Here is a 15,064-nt window from a genome sequence, read left to right on the forward strand (position 1 = left end):
TGATGCTTTTGTTCAACATTGTTTATAACTAATACACTTTCCTAGTTGGTAGGTGTTAATATATTTTTAACAAAATTCTTGTTTGTAAAAGAGAACATTAGAAATTTTAGAATAACAATAATGATGGTTTCCTGCCATTTTTTTTTTTCCAAAAACATCTCCAGGGTTATAACTTATTCAAAAATTTTGTTGTGATTAGTTAAAATATAAGAACAAAAGAAAGGTAAATCTATATTTTGTCATGCCTCATTTACAAATTAATATTTTCTCAATAGTGATGAGCTATTACTATATACTTAATGAAACTGCTCTTTTTTTTTTTTTAAATGAAATGGCATATGATTTATTTAGTCTTTAAAAGAGTACAGCTGACTGGGTGCGGTGGCTCACGCCTGTAATCCCAGCACTTTGGGAGGCCGAGGTAGGCAGATCATGAGATCAGGAGATCGAGACCATCTTGGCTAACATGGTGAAACCCTGTCTCTACTAAAGACACAAAAAATTAGCCAGGCACGGTGTTGGGCACCTGTAGTCGCAGCTACTTTGGAGGCCAAGGCAGGAGGATGGAGTGAACCTGGGAGGCGGAGGTTGCAATGAGCAGAGATCACACCACTGCCTTCCAGCCTGGGTGACAGAGCGACACTTCATCTCAAAAACTAAAAAAATAAATAAATGTACAGCTACATTTTAAATTTTGTTAGTGAATCATCATCATAAGTTTCATGGTAATGCCTAAATTCAGTAGACTTAAAGTTTTAAAATGTCTATGTGTCTTTAAAAAATATTTCAATAGCTTTAGGGCTACAAATAATTTCTGGTTATATGGATGAATTGTATAGTGGTGAAATCTGGACTTCTACTGTACACATCACCTGAATATTTTGCATTAAACCCAATAGGTAATTTTTTAACGCTCACCCTCCCACCTTACCGGCTCCTGAGTTTGTAGTGTTCATCATACTGCCTTTGTATACCCATAGCTTAGATCCCACTTATAAGTGAGAGCATGCAGTAATTGGTTTTTCCTTCCTGAGTTACTTCACTTAGGATAATGGCCTCCAGTTCCATTGAAGTTGCTGCAAAAGACATTCTTTCGTTCTTCTTTATGGCTTAATGTATTCCATGGTGTATACGTGCTACATTTTCTTTATCCACTCATCAGTTAGTGGGCACTTACGTTGATATCATATTTTTTCCAATTGTGAATCGTGCTACAATAAACATATATATGAAGGTTTCATTTTGCTATAACAACTTATTTTGCTTTGGGCTAGACATCCAGTAGTGGGATTCCTGGATTGAATGGTAGATCTACTTTTAGTTCTTTGAGGAATCTCCATTCTGTTTTTCATAGAGGATGTACTAATTGACATTCCCACCAACCGTATGTAAGCATTCTTTTTCACCACATCCACTCCAGAATATATCGTTTGACTTTAAAATAATGGCCATTCAGGCTGGAGAAAGGTGGTATTTCATTGTAGTTTTAATTTGTATTTTTCTGATGGTTACTGAGATTTTGCATTTTTTCGTATGTTTGTTGGCCACTTGTATACCATCCTTTTAGAAATTTCTGTTCACGTACTTTGCCCACGTTTTAATGGGATTATTTGTTTTTTTCTTGATGATTTGTTGAGTTCCTTGTAGATACTAGCTGTTATCCCTTTATTGATGTGTAATTCACAACTGTTTTCTCTTATTCTGTAGGTTATTTACTCTGTTACTTATTTCTTTAGATGTGGAGAAGCTTTTTCCTTAAGACATTTTGTAGGTACATAGTATCTGTATATATTTATGAGTTACATGAGATATTTTGATACAGACATTTAGTGTGTAATAATCACATCAGGATAAATGAAGTACCCATCACTTCACTTATCTTTTCTTTATGTGACAAACAAACCAATTATACTTTTGTAATTATTTAAAAATGTAAAATAAATTATTGTTCACTGTAGTTACCCTGTTGTCCTATCAAATACTAGATCTTATTCACTCTATTTAATAATATTTTCTGTGCCCACTAATCATCACCATTTCCACTTCCTACTACCCTTTTCAGCCTCTGGTAACCATGATTCTACTGTTTGTTTCATGAGTTAAATTGTTTTAATTTTTTTAACTCCCATAAATAAGTGAGAATGTGTGGTTTGTCTTTCTGTGTGTGACTTATTTCACTTAATATAATTGACTCCCAGTTCCATCCGGGTTAGTGCAAATGACACAAACTCATTTTTTTATAGCTGAATAGTAATCAATTGTGTATATGTGCTAAATTCTCTTTAACCATTCACCTATTGATGGACACTTAGGTTGATTTCCAACGTTGGCTATCGTGAATAGTGCTGCAATTAACAGAGTGCAACTATCTATTTGATATACAGATTTTCTTTCTTTGGAGTATATACCTAACAGTGAGATTGCTGAATAATATGGTAGTTCTATTTTTAGGTTTTCAAGGAACCTCTAAACTGTTCTCCATAGTGGTTGCACTAATTTACCTTCCTTTTTTCTGTACATCATTGCCAGCATTTGCTACTAGCTGTCTTTCAGATAAAAGCCATTTTAACTGGGGTAAAATTATATTTCACTGTAGTTTTGATTAGCATTTATCCGATGATCAGTGATGTTAAACACCTTTTCATACACTTGTTTGCCATTTGTTTGTTTTTGTGAGAAATGTCTATTTAGATCTTTTGTACATTTTTAATCAGATTATTAGATTTTTTTTTTCCAATTGAGTTGCTTGAGCTCCTTTTGTATTCTGTTCATTAATCCCTTGTAAGATGAATTGTTTGCAAATATTTTATCCCATTATGTGGCTTTTCTCTTCACTTTGTTGGTTTTTTCCTTCTCTGTGAAGAAAGGATTTAACTTGTTGTTACCCATTGTTCATTTTTGCTTTGGTTGCTTGCACTTGTGAGGTATTATTCAAAACATCTTTTCCCATTCCAATGGCCTGGAGACTTTCCCCAAAGTTTTCCATTAGCAGTTTCAGTTTGAGATCTTAGATTTAAATATTAAATCCAATTTGATTTGGTTTTGTATATGGTGAGAGATACAGGTCTAATTTTATTCTTTTGCATATGGGTAAGTCCAATTTTCCCAGCACAATTTATTGAAGAGACAGTCGTTTTTCCAATATATGTTCCTGGCAGCTTTATTGAAAATGAATTCACTGTTGATGTATGGATTTGTTTCTGGATTCTCTACTCTGTTCCATTGATCTATGTGACTGTTTTTATGCGAGTACCATGCTGTATTTGTAACTATAACTCTACAGTATAATTTGAAGCTGGGTAATGTGATTCCTCCAGTTTTGTTTTGACTATTCTGGGTCTTTTGGGTTTTCATGCAAATTTTAATATCACTTTTTTCTATTTTTTTGAAGAATGTCATTGGGTTTCTGTATAAATTTTAATATTATGTTTTTCTATTTCTTTGAAGAATGTCATTGGTATTTTGATAGATATTACACTGAATCAGTAGATTGCTTTTGATACTATGGACATTTTAACATTACTGGATTCTTTCAACCCATGAACATGGAATATCTTTCAAATTTTTGTGTTCTCTTTAATTTCTTGCATCAGTGTTTTATAATTTTCATTGTTGAGATCTTTCACTTCTTTGGTTAAGTGTGTCACCAGATATTTTATTTTATTTTTACCTATTATAAATAGGATTACAGACAGATCAACAAGACAAAAAGTTAACAAGGATATCCAGGAATTAAACTCAACTCTGCACCAAGCGGACCTAATAGACATCTACAGAACTCTCCACCCCAAATCAACAGAATATACATTCTTCTCAGCACCACATCACACTTATTCAAAAATTGACCACATAGTTGGAAGTAAAGCACTCCTCAGCAAATGTAAAAGAACAGAAATTACAACAAACTGTCTCTCAGACCACAGTGCAACCAAACTAGGACTCAGGACTAAGAAACTCAATCAAAATCACTCAACTACATGGAAACTGAACAAACTGCTCCTGAATTTGACTACTGGGTACATAACAAAATGAAGGCAGAAATAAAGATGTTCTTTGAAACCAATGAGAATAAAGATACACCATACTAGACTCTCTGGGACACATTTAAAGCAGTGTGTTGAGGGGAATTCATAGCACTAAATGCCCACAAGAGAAAGCAGGAAAGATCTAAAATTGACCCCCTAACATCACAATTAAAAGAACTAGAGAAGCAAGAGCAAACATATTCAAAAGCTAGCAGAAGGCAAGAAATAACTAAGATCAGAGAAGAACTGAAGGAGATAGAGACACAAAATACCCTCCAAAAAATCAATGAATCCAAGAGCTGGTTTTTTGAAAAGATCAACAAAATTGATAGCCACTAGCAAGACTAATAAAGAAGAAAAGAGAGAAGAATCAAATAGACACAATAAAAGATGATAAAGGGGATATCACCACCGATCCCACAGAAATGCAAACTACCATCAGAGAATACGATAAACACCTCATGCAAATAAACTAGAAAACCTAGAAGAAATGGATAATTTCCTGGACACTTACACTCTCCCAAAACTAAACCAGGAAGAAGTGGAATCCCTGAATAGACCAATAGCAGGCTCTGAAATTGAGGCAATGATTAATAGCCTACCAACCAAAAAAAGTCCAGGACCAGATGGATTCACAGCTGAATTCTACCAGAGGTATAAGAAGGAGCTGGTACCATTCCTTCTGAAACTATTCCAATCAATAGAAAAAGAGGGAATCCTCCCTAATTCATTTTATGAGGCCAACATCATCCTGATACCAAAGCCTGGCAGAGACACAACAAAAAAAAAGAGAATTTTAGACCAATATCCCTGATGAACATCGATGCAAAAATCCTCAATAAAATACTGGCAAAGCGAATACAGCAGCACATCAAAAAGCTTATCCACCATGATCAAGTGGGCTTCATCCCTGGGATGCAAGGCTGGTTCAACACACTCAAATCAATAAACGTAATACAACATATAAACAGAACCAAAGACAAAAGCACATAAGTATCTCAATAGATGCAGAAAAGGCCTTTGACAAAATTCAACAGCCCTTCATGCTAAAAACTCTCAATAAATTCGGTATTGATGGAACATATCTTAAAGTAATAAGAGCTATTTATGACAAACCCACAGTCAATATCATACTGAATGGGCAAAAACTGGAAGCATTCCCTTTGAAAACTGGCACAAGACAGAGATGCCCTCTCTTATCACTCCTATTCAACATAGTGTTGGAAGTTCTAGCTAGGACAATCAGGTAAGGGAAAGAAATAAAAAGTATTCAGTTAGGAAAAGAAGAAATCAAATTGTCCTTGCATGCAGATGACATGATTGTATATTTAGAAAACCCCATCGTCTCAGCCCAAAATCTCCTTAAGGTGATAAGCAACGTCAACAAAGTGTCAGGATACAAAATCAATGTGCAAAAATCGCAATCATTCTTATACACCAGTAATAGACAAACAGAGAGCCAAATCATGAATGAACTCCCGTTCACAATAACTTCAAAGAGAATAAAATACCTAAGAATCCAACTTACAAGGGATATAAAGGACCTCTTCAAGGAAAACTGCAAACCAATGCTCAGCAAAATAAAACAGGACACAAACACATGGAAAAACATACCATGCTCATGGATAGGAAGAATCAATATTGCGAAAATGGCCGTACTGCCCAAGGTCATTTATAGAGTCAATGCCATCCCCATCAAGCTACCAATGACTTTCTTCACAGAATTGGAAAAAAACTGCTTTAAAGTTCATATGGAACCACAAAAGAGCCTGCATTGCAAAGACAATCCTAATCCAAAAGAGCAAAGCTGGAGGCATCACGCTACCTGACTTCAAACAATACTACAAGGCTATGGTAACCAAAACAGCATGGTATTGGTACCAAAACAGAGATATAGACCAATGGAACAGAACACAGCCCTCAGAAATAATACCACACATCTACAGCCATCTAATCTTTGACAAACCTGAGAAAAACAAGAAATGGGGAAAGGATTCCCTATCTAATAAATGGTGCTGGGAAAATTGGCTAGCCATAAATAGAAAGCTGAAACTGTGAAACTGGATCCTTTCCTTACTCATTATATGAAAATTAATTCAAGATGGATTAGAGACTCAAATGTTAGACCTAATACCATGAAAACCCTAGAAGAAAACCTAGGTAATACCATTCAGGACATAGGCATGGGCAAGGACTTCATGTCTAAAACACCAAAAGCAATGGCAACAAAAGGCAAAATTGACAAATGGGATCTAATTAAACTAAAGAGCTTCTACACAGCTAAAGAAACTACCATCAGAATGAATAGGCAATCTACAGAATGGGAGAAAATTTTTGCAATCTACTCATCTGACAAAGGGTTAATATCCAGAACCTACAAAGAACTCAAACACATTTACAAGAACAACACAAACAACCCCATCAAAAAGTGGGCAAAGGATATGAACAGACACTTCTCAAAAGAAGACATTCATACAGCCAACAGACACATGAAAAAATTCTCATCATCACTCGCCACCAGAGAAATGCAAATCAAAATCACAATGAGACACCATCTCACACCAATTAGAATGGCAATCATTAAAAAATCAGGAAACAACAGGTGCTGGAGAGGATGTGGAGAAATAGAACACTTTTTACACTGTTGGTGGGACTGTAAACTAGTTCAACCATTGTGGAAAACAGTGTGGCGATTCCTCAAGGATCTAGAACTAGAAATACCATTTGACCCAGCCATCCCATGACTGGGTATATACCTAAAGGATTACAAATCATGCTGCTATAAATACACAAGCACATGTATGTTTATTGCAGCACTATTCACAATAGCAAAGACTTGGAATCAACCCAAATGTCCATCAATGATGGACTGGATTAAGAAAATGTGGCACATATACACTATGGAATACTATACAGCTATAAAAAAATGATGATTTCGTGTCCTTTGTAGGGACATGGATGCAGCTGGAAACCATCATTCTCAGCAAAGTATCGCAAGAATAGAAAACCAAACACTGCATGTTCTCACTCATAGGTGGGAATCGAGCAATGAGATCACTTGGACACAGGAAGGGGAACATCACACACCGGGGCCTATTGTGGGGAGGGGAGGGGGGAGGAATAGCATTAGGAGATCTACCTAAGGTAAATGACGAGTTAATGTGTGCAACACACCAACATAGCACATGTATACCTATGTAACAAGCCTGCATGTTGTCCACTTGTACCCTAGAACTTAAAGTATAATAAAAAAAAAAAATAGGATTACTTCTTTGAATTCTTTTTCAGATTATTCACTGTTGGCATATTGAAATGTTACTGACTTGTGTGTGTTAATTTTGTACCTGCAAATTTACTTAATTCATTTATCAGTTCTAATAGTTTTTTTTGTGTGTGTTGTCTTAAGATTTTTCCAAATACGAGATTACATCATCTGCAAACAAGAATAACTTGACTTCTTCCTTTCTAATTTGGAGACCCTTTATTTCTCTTTCTTGTCAGATGGATCTAGCTAGGAATTTGAGTACTTTGTTGAATAACAGTGGTGAAAGTGGGCATACTTTTGTTGTTCCAGATCTTAGAGGAAAGACTTTCAGATATTTCCCATTTATTATGATACTATCTATGGGTCTGTTAGATATAGATTTTATTGTTTTGAGGAATTTCCTTCTATTCCCAGGTTTTTGAGAATTTTTATCATAATGGTGTTGAATTTTATGTAGTATCTTTCTAACATTGATTAAAATGATCGTATGTGTTTGCCCTTCATTTTGTTGCTGTGATATATTATGTTGATTAATTTGTGTATGTTGAACAATCCTTTAATCCCTGGGATATATCCCTCTTGGTCATGATGAAGAATCATTTTAAATGATTTTGCCTTTTCTCGTATTTTATTGAGGCTTTTGCATCAATATTAATCAGATATATTGGCCTGTAGTTTTCTTTGTTCTTTTTTCTTTTTTGATTTATTTTTCTGGTTCAGTATCAGGGTAACACTGGCCTTACAGAATGAGTTTAGAAGTTGTCTCTCCTCTACTTTCTGGAAAAGTTTGAGGAGGATTGGTATTAGTTCTTTAAATATTTAGTAAAATTCAGCAGTGAAGCCATCTGGCCCTAGGGTTTTCTTTGCTGGGGAATTTTGTTATTTCTTTGATCTCATTAGTTGTAACAGTTCTGTTCAGGTTTTAGATTTCTTCATGGCTAAATCTTGCTAGGTTGTATGTGTCTAAAAATTTATCCATTTCTTCCATGTTTTCTGATTTACTGGCATACAGTTGCTCATATTAATCTATAACAATCCATTGAATTTCTACAGTATTGGTTGTAATGTCTGCTTTTTCATCTGTGATTTTATTTATTTGGATCCTCTTTTTTTCTTAGTTTGGCTAAAGGTTTGTTAATTTTGTTTGTCTTTTCAAAACAACTCTTTGTTTCATTGATGTTTTGTATTTTTTCATTTTAATTTCATTTATTTCTGCACTGATATTATTTATTTTCTTCTACTAATTTGGGATTATATTTGCTCTTCTTTTACTAGTTCTTTAAGATGCATCATTAGGTTCTTTAAGTTTTTCCACTTTTTGATGTAGTGCTTATTGCTATAAACTTTTTTTATTACTGCTTTTGCTGTATGCCTTTTTTTTTTGTTTGTTTGTTTTTTTTTTGGTATGTTGTGTGATATGGTTTGGTTCTGTGACCCCATTCTAATCCCATCTCGAATTGTAATCTCTACATGTCATGGGAAGGGCCTGGTGGAAGGTGACTGAATCATGGGGATGAACATCCCCCTTGCTGTTCTTGTGATGGTGCGTCCTCAGGAGATCTGGGTGTTTGAAAGTGTGTGGCACTTCCCACTTTGCTCTCTCACTCCTACTGCACCATGGTAAGACAAGCTGGCTTCCTCTTCACCTTTCACCATGATTGTATGTTTCCTGAGGCCTCTTAGTCATGCTTCCTGTTAAGCCTGTGGAACTGTGAGTTAATTAAACCTCTTTTCTTCATTAATTACCCAGTCTTAGGTAGTTCTTTATAGCAGTGTGAGAACGTGATGTCTAATTTTATTCCATTGTGGTCAGATAGGATATTTGATATAATTTTAATTCTTTGAAATTTTTAAGACTTATCTTGTGGCCTAATACATGGTCTGTCTTTAAGAATGATTTATGTGCTAAGGTGAAGAATGTGTACTCTGCAGCCATTGAGTGATATGTCTTAAAAATATCTATTGGGCTCATTTGGTCTACAGTGTAGATTAAGTTTCTGTATTAATTTTCTGTGTGGATGACCTATCCAATGTTGAAAGTGGGGTGTTGTAGTCTTCAGTTATTATTGTATCAGGATGCATCTCTCTTTAACTTTATTAATATTTGCTTGAGATAACTGGGTGCTCCAGTGATGTGTGCATATATATTTATAATCATTATATGTTCATGCTAAATTGACCCCTTTATTTTTATAGAGTTACTTTATATTTTATTCTTATAGTTATTGTCTTAAAATCTATTTTTTTCTGATATAACTATCACTATATTTTAATTTTTAATTTTTTGGTTTCTATTTGCATGGAATATTATTTTCCATTCCTTTATTTTTGATCTATGGTGTTTTTATAGGTGAAGTATGTTTCTCATAGGCAATAGATCACTGGACCTTATTTTTTCCTTTTTTTTTTAAACCCCCAATTGTATATTTTCTTTTCTATTTTATTTTATTTTATTTATTTATTTTTTTTAATGGAGTTTCTCTCTCCCTTATTGCCCAGGCTGGAGTGGAGTGGAGTGGAGTGGAGTGGAGTGGAGTGGAGTGGGACAATCTCGTTGGCTGCAATCTCTGCTTCCCGAGTTCATGCCATTCTCCTGCCTCAGCCTCCCGAGTAGCTGAAATTACAGGCACCCACCACCATACCCAACTAATTTTTTGTACTTTTAGTAGAGATGGGGTTTCGCCATGTTGGCCAGGATGGTCTCGAACTCCTAACCTTGTTATCCGCCTGCCTTGACCTCCCAAAGTGCTGGGATTACAGGCATGAGCCACCGTGCTGGCCCCCTGATTGTATATTTTCAAATAGCCTATCTTTAAGCTTGCTAATTCTTCCTTCTGCTCTATCAATTCTGCTGTTTAGAAACTCTAATACAATTGTCAGTGTGCCAGTTGCATTTTTCAGCTCCAGAATTTCTTCTTGTTTTTGATTATTTCAATCTCTGTTAAATTTCTCTGATAGAATACTAAATTTCTTTTCCGTGTTATGTTCAATTTCATAGAGTTTCCTAGAAACAGTTATTTTTAATTCTCTGTCTGAAAAGTCACATGTCTCCATCTCTCCTATATTGGTCACTGGTGCCTTATTTATTTTGTTTGGTGAGGTTATGTTTTCTGGATAGTGTTGATACCTGTGAATTTTTATCAATATCTGAACATCAAAGATTTAGGTATTTGTTTTACTACTCACAGTTTGCACTTATTTGTATCTGTCCTTCTTGGGAAGACTTTTCCATGTATTCAAAACAGGGATTTGAGTGTTGTGATCTAAGTCTTTGGTCACTGCAGCCATGTCTGTTTTAGGAGGCACTGTAAAACCAGTTATGCTGTGGACGCTCCAGGCTTATAGAGGAATTACCTTGTTGGTCTGGAATAAGATTTTGGAAAATTGCCTGGATTACCAGGCAGAGACTCTTCTTATCTTCCCTTATTTTGTCTCAAATTAATGGAGTCTCTCTCTGTGTGTGTGCTAAGCTTCATGGGGCTAGAGAACTGCATCTTTGTAGACAATACTACTGGAACTGTAGTTGGTCAGTCCTAAATTCAGCACAGCACTGGGTCTCCCTAAAGGCTCACAATGACCACTGCCTGGCTACTGCTGATGTTCACTTAAGGCCCAAGCGCTCTACAATCAACAGGTGGCATATTCAGCCAGTCTTTCATCCTTTCCTTAAGGGCAGTGAGTTTCCTCTGGTCCTGGGCTGGTTCGAAGATGCCATCCAGGAGCGAGGGCCTGGAGTCAGAAACCCTTGCAATCTACTTGGTCCTTTATTCTACTACAGCTGAGCTGGCATCCATGCTACATGGCAAAGTTCTTTTCACTTTCCCTTCCCCTTTTCTTAAGCAGAAGAGTCTCTCCTCATGGCCACCACCAGCCCAGACATATGACAAGTACTGCCTGGCTACTGCTTATGTCCACTCAAGGCCCAAGTTCCTTTAGTTAGCTTTTGGTGAATGCTGCCAGGCTTGAGTCTATACCTTCTGGACAGTGGGCTTCCTTCTGACCCAGAGTGTGTTCAGAAATGCTATCCAGTAGCCAAGGCTTGAAACTGGCAACCCCTAAGACTCCCTACTCCACTTTGGCCAAGCCAGTGCCCAAGCTGCAAGACAATATCCTCTTTATACTTATCTCTCATTTCCTCAAGCGTAATTGGTTTATTCCTGTAGCTGCTATGCTGGTGATGTGCTGGGTCACACCTTAAGGCAGCATAGCTCTGAGTCTCATCCAGGACCCACAGCAAATACTGCCTGGTTGCCACTACTGATTATTCAGGGACTCTAGGGCTCTTTATTCAGCAGGTGATAAATTCTATCAGGACGAGGTCCCTCCCTTCAAGTCAGATGGTTCTCTTCTGACCCAGGTGTATTTTGAAATACTGTCCAGGAGCTAGGTCCTGGAATAGGGGCCTCCGAACTCTGCCTGGTATCTTATTCTACTGTGGGTAATCTGGTATCCACACTTCAAGTCAAAGTTCTCTTTACTCTCTTCTCTTATCTCCTCATTGAGAGGGAAGGTGTCTCTCCAGGAGCCAGGACCTGTGCTGCCTGCCATTGAGGAAAGGTAGATGCAGGTACCCCCTGGCTGTGCCACATAATATCTCATTCATTTATATGCACCCCAAGTCCACTGGCTCTGAGCCCAGCACAACAAAAGGACTCACTCAGCAATTGCAATCTTTGTGACCCAGACTACTTTTCAAATTTATTTAGAAACCCAGAACACTTTAGCCTAGAGTGGCAGGACTTGCCGGAACTCAGGTTCCAAACTCTGGATGGACAATGAACAATTCCCTTCTAGCTAGAGCTGGTCTAAATGCTCCCTCTGTGAGCACTGACTGAATTCTTCCTTGTATCACTTTCTGATATGTTTGGCAGCACAATGTAAAGTCCCCAGTCACTGTGTTCTTTCTCACCCACATGCACAGATTCTCTCTCCATGCTACTGGGCCATTGCTAAGGGATATAGAAAAAAAGTAATGTACATGGTTCAAGAGTACTTTTCCTACCATCTTCAGTGCCTATTCCCTCAATATGATAAAACCTGATAGTGTGGGCCAGGCTTGGTGACTCACACCTGTAATCCCCGCACTTTGGGAGGCCAAGGTGGGCAGATCACAAGGTCAAGAGCTCGAGACCATCCTGGCCAATATGGTGAAACCCCATCTCTACTAAAAACACAAAAATTAGCTGGGCATGGTGGCGTGTGCCTGTAGTCCTAGCTACCTGGGAGGCTGAAGCAGGACAATCACTTGAACCTGGGCGGTTGAGGTTGCAGTGAGCCAAGATCACACCACTCCACTCCAGCTTGGTGACAGAGTGAGACTTCGGAAAAAAAAAAAAGAAAGAAAGAGAGAAAGAGAAAGAGAGAAATAAATAGAAAGAAAGAGAAAGAAAGAAAGAGAGAGAGAGAAAGGAAAAGAAAGAAAGAAAGAAAGAAAGAAAGAAAGAAAGAAAGAAAGAAAGAAAGAAAGAAAGAAAGAAAGAAAGAAAGAAGGAAGGAAGGAAGGAAGGAAGGGAAAGGAAGAAAGGGAAAGGAAGAAAGGAAGGAAGGAAGGAAGGAAGGAAGGAAGGAAGGAAGGAAGGAAGGAAAGAGAAAGAAAGAAAAAGAAAGAAAGAAAGAGAAAGAAAAGAAAGAAAGAGAGAGACAAAAACAAAAGTGCATTTTCATTCTAATGAAGGTGTTTTTTGTTTGGATAGTTGTTCTATTTGGTGTTCTTGTAAGTATTATAACCACTAGAGGCTTCTCTCCAGCCTTTCTCTGTCTCCTCTCTGCAGAAAATTTTTAGTTTAATTAGGTCCCATTTATTTATCTTTGTTTTAGTTGTATTTACTTTTGGGGTCTTATTCATAAATTATTTGCCTCGGCCAATGTCCTGGAGAGGTTTTCTTCTGAAATTTTTATCATTTCGAGTCTTAGATTCAAGTCTTTTATTCATCTTGTGTTAATTTTTGTATATGGTGAGAGATAATGCTCCCATTTCATTCTTCTATTTGTGACTATCCAATTTTCCCAGCACCATTACTGAATAGGGTGTCCTTTCCCCAGAGTAGGTTTCCGTCTGCTTTGTTGAAAATCGGTTGGTTCTAAGTATTTGGCTTTATTTCTGGGTTCTCTGTTATGTTTCATAGGTCTATGTGTCTACTTTTGTACCAGTACCAGGCTGTTTTGGTTTCTATATCTCTGTAGTATCAATTGAAGTCAGGAAATGTGGTGCTTCCATGTTTGTTCTTTTTGCTTTGGATTGCTTTGGCTCTTCAGGCTCTTTTTTAGTTCCATATAAATTTTAAGATTTTATTTTCTAGTTCATTAAAATGGCATTGGTATATTTATAGCACTTGTGAATCTGTTGACTGCTTTGGATCACAGAGTCATTTTCACAACATCAATTATTGTAATTCATGAGCATTGGATGTTTTTTCCTTTTTTTGTGTGTCATGTGTGATTTATTTTATCAGTGTTTTGTACTTCTCTTTGTAGAGATCTTTTGTCTCCTGAATTAAGTTATATTATTTTTTGTAGCCTTTTTAAAAAGACTTGAAAACTGCTATTTTTTTTTTTAATGTGACAATTCAATATCTAATACTGGTGAAGATGGAGAAAAATTGGATCTCTCATACAATTGTGGTTGGAATGTAAAATGTTACAACAGCTGTCAAAAATAATCTGTTAATTTATTTAAAAAGTAAAAAACTAGGCCTGGTAGAGTGCCTCATACTGATAATTCCAACACTTTAGGAGGCTGAGTCAAGAGGATCACTTGAGGCCAGGAGTTCAAGATCAGCCTGGGCAACATAGTGAGACACCATCACTACAAAATTAAAAAAAAATAATTACCCAGGCATGGTGACACGTGCCTGCAGTACCAGTTACTTGAGAGGCTGAGGTGGAAGGATTGCTTGAGCACATGAGTTTGAGGATGCAGTGAGCTATGATCACGCCACTTCACTTCATCCTGGACAACAGAGAAAGATCCTGTCCTTAATCAAACAAACAAGCAAACAAAGAAGAAAACAGCTAAACATATATTCAACATGTTATCCAGAAACTGCATTTCTGCCCATTACCCCAAAGAAATAGAAACTTAATTCCACAGAAAAAATCTATATGTGAATGTGCATAGTAGCATATATCTCCAACCTGAAAACAACTAAAATATCCCTCCATAGGTGAGTGATTAAACAAATTATAGTACTTCTATATCATGTAATACTACTCAGCAATAAAAATAAATGAACTATTGATAAACAGAATTACTTGGATGAGTCTCAAGGGCATTATTTTGAGAAGAAAAATACCAATATAAAAACATCGCACACTGTATTATTTATTTTTAATCACATTCTTGAAATTACAAAATTATAGACAAGAAAGACAAATTAGTCATTGCTATGCATTGAGGATATTGGGAGGAAGGGTAACGAGGGTGACTATTAAAAGCAATTTGAGAAAGATCTTGCTGGTGATTAACTAGTTCTTCACCTTGATTGAATGGTTACTATACAATTTACACATATTAAATGACATGAAAATATACACACAGTTTGTACCAATGACAAATTCCTGATCTTGATATTGTACTATAATTGCAAAATATAAGTTTTTCTCATAGGAGAAACTGAGTGAAGAGTACCCTGATCCTTTCTATACTGCTTTTGTGAATCGATGACTATTTCAAAATAAAAAGCTAAAACACAAACACCCATAGAAATGTATGCACACGAATTATAATCCTGTTGAACATGAGTATAGATTTAGGGTAAATAAAGCCATTAAGAGG

Source organism: Piliocolobus tephrosceles, chromosome 10 (assembly GCF_002776525.5).
Source record: "Piliocolobus tephrosceles isolate RC106 chromosome 10, ASM277652v3, whole genome shotgun sequence".
NCBI classification, from domain to species: Eukaryota; Metazoa; Chordata; class Mammalia; order Primates; family Cercopithecidae; genus Piliocolobus; species Piliocolobus tephrosceles.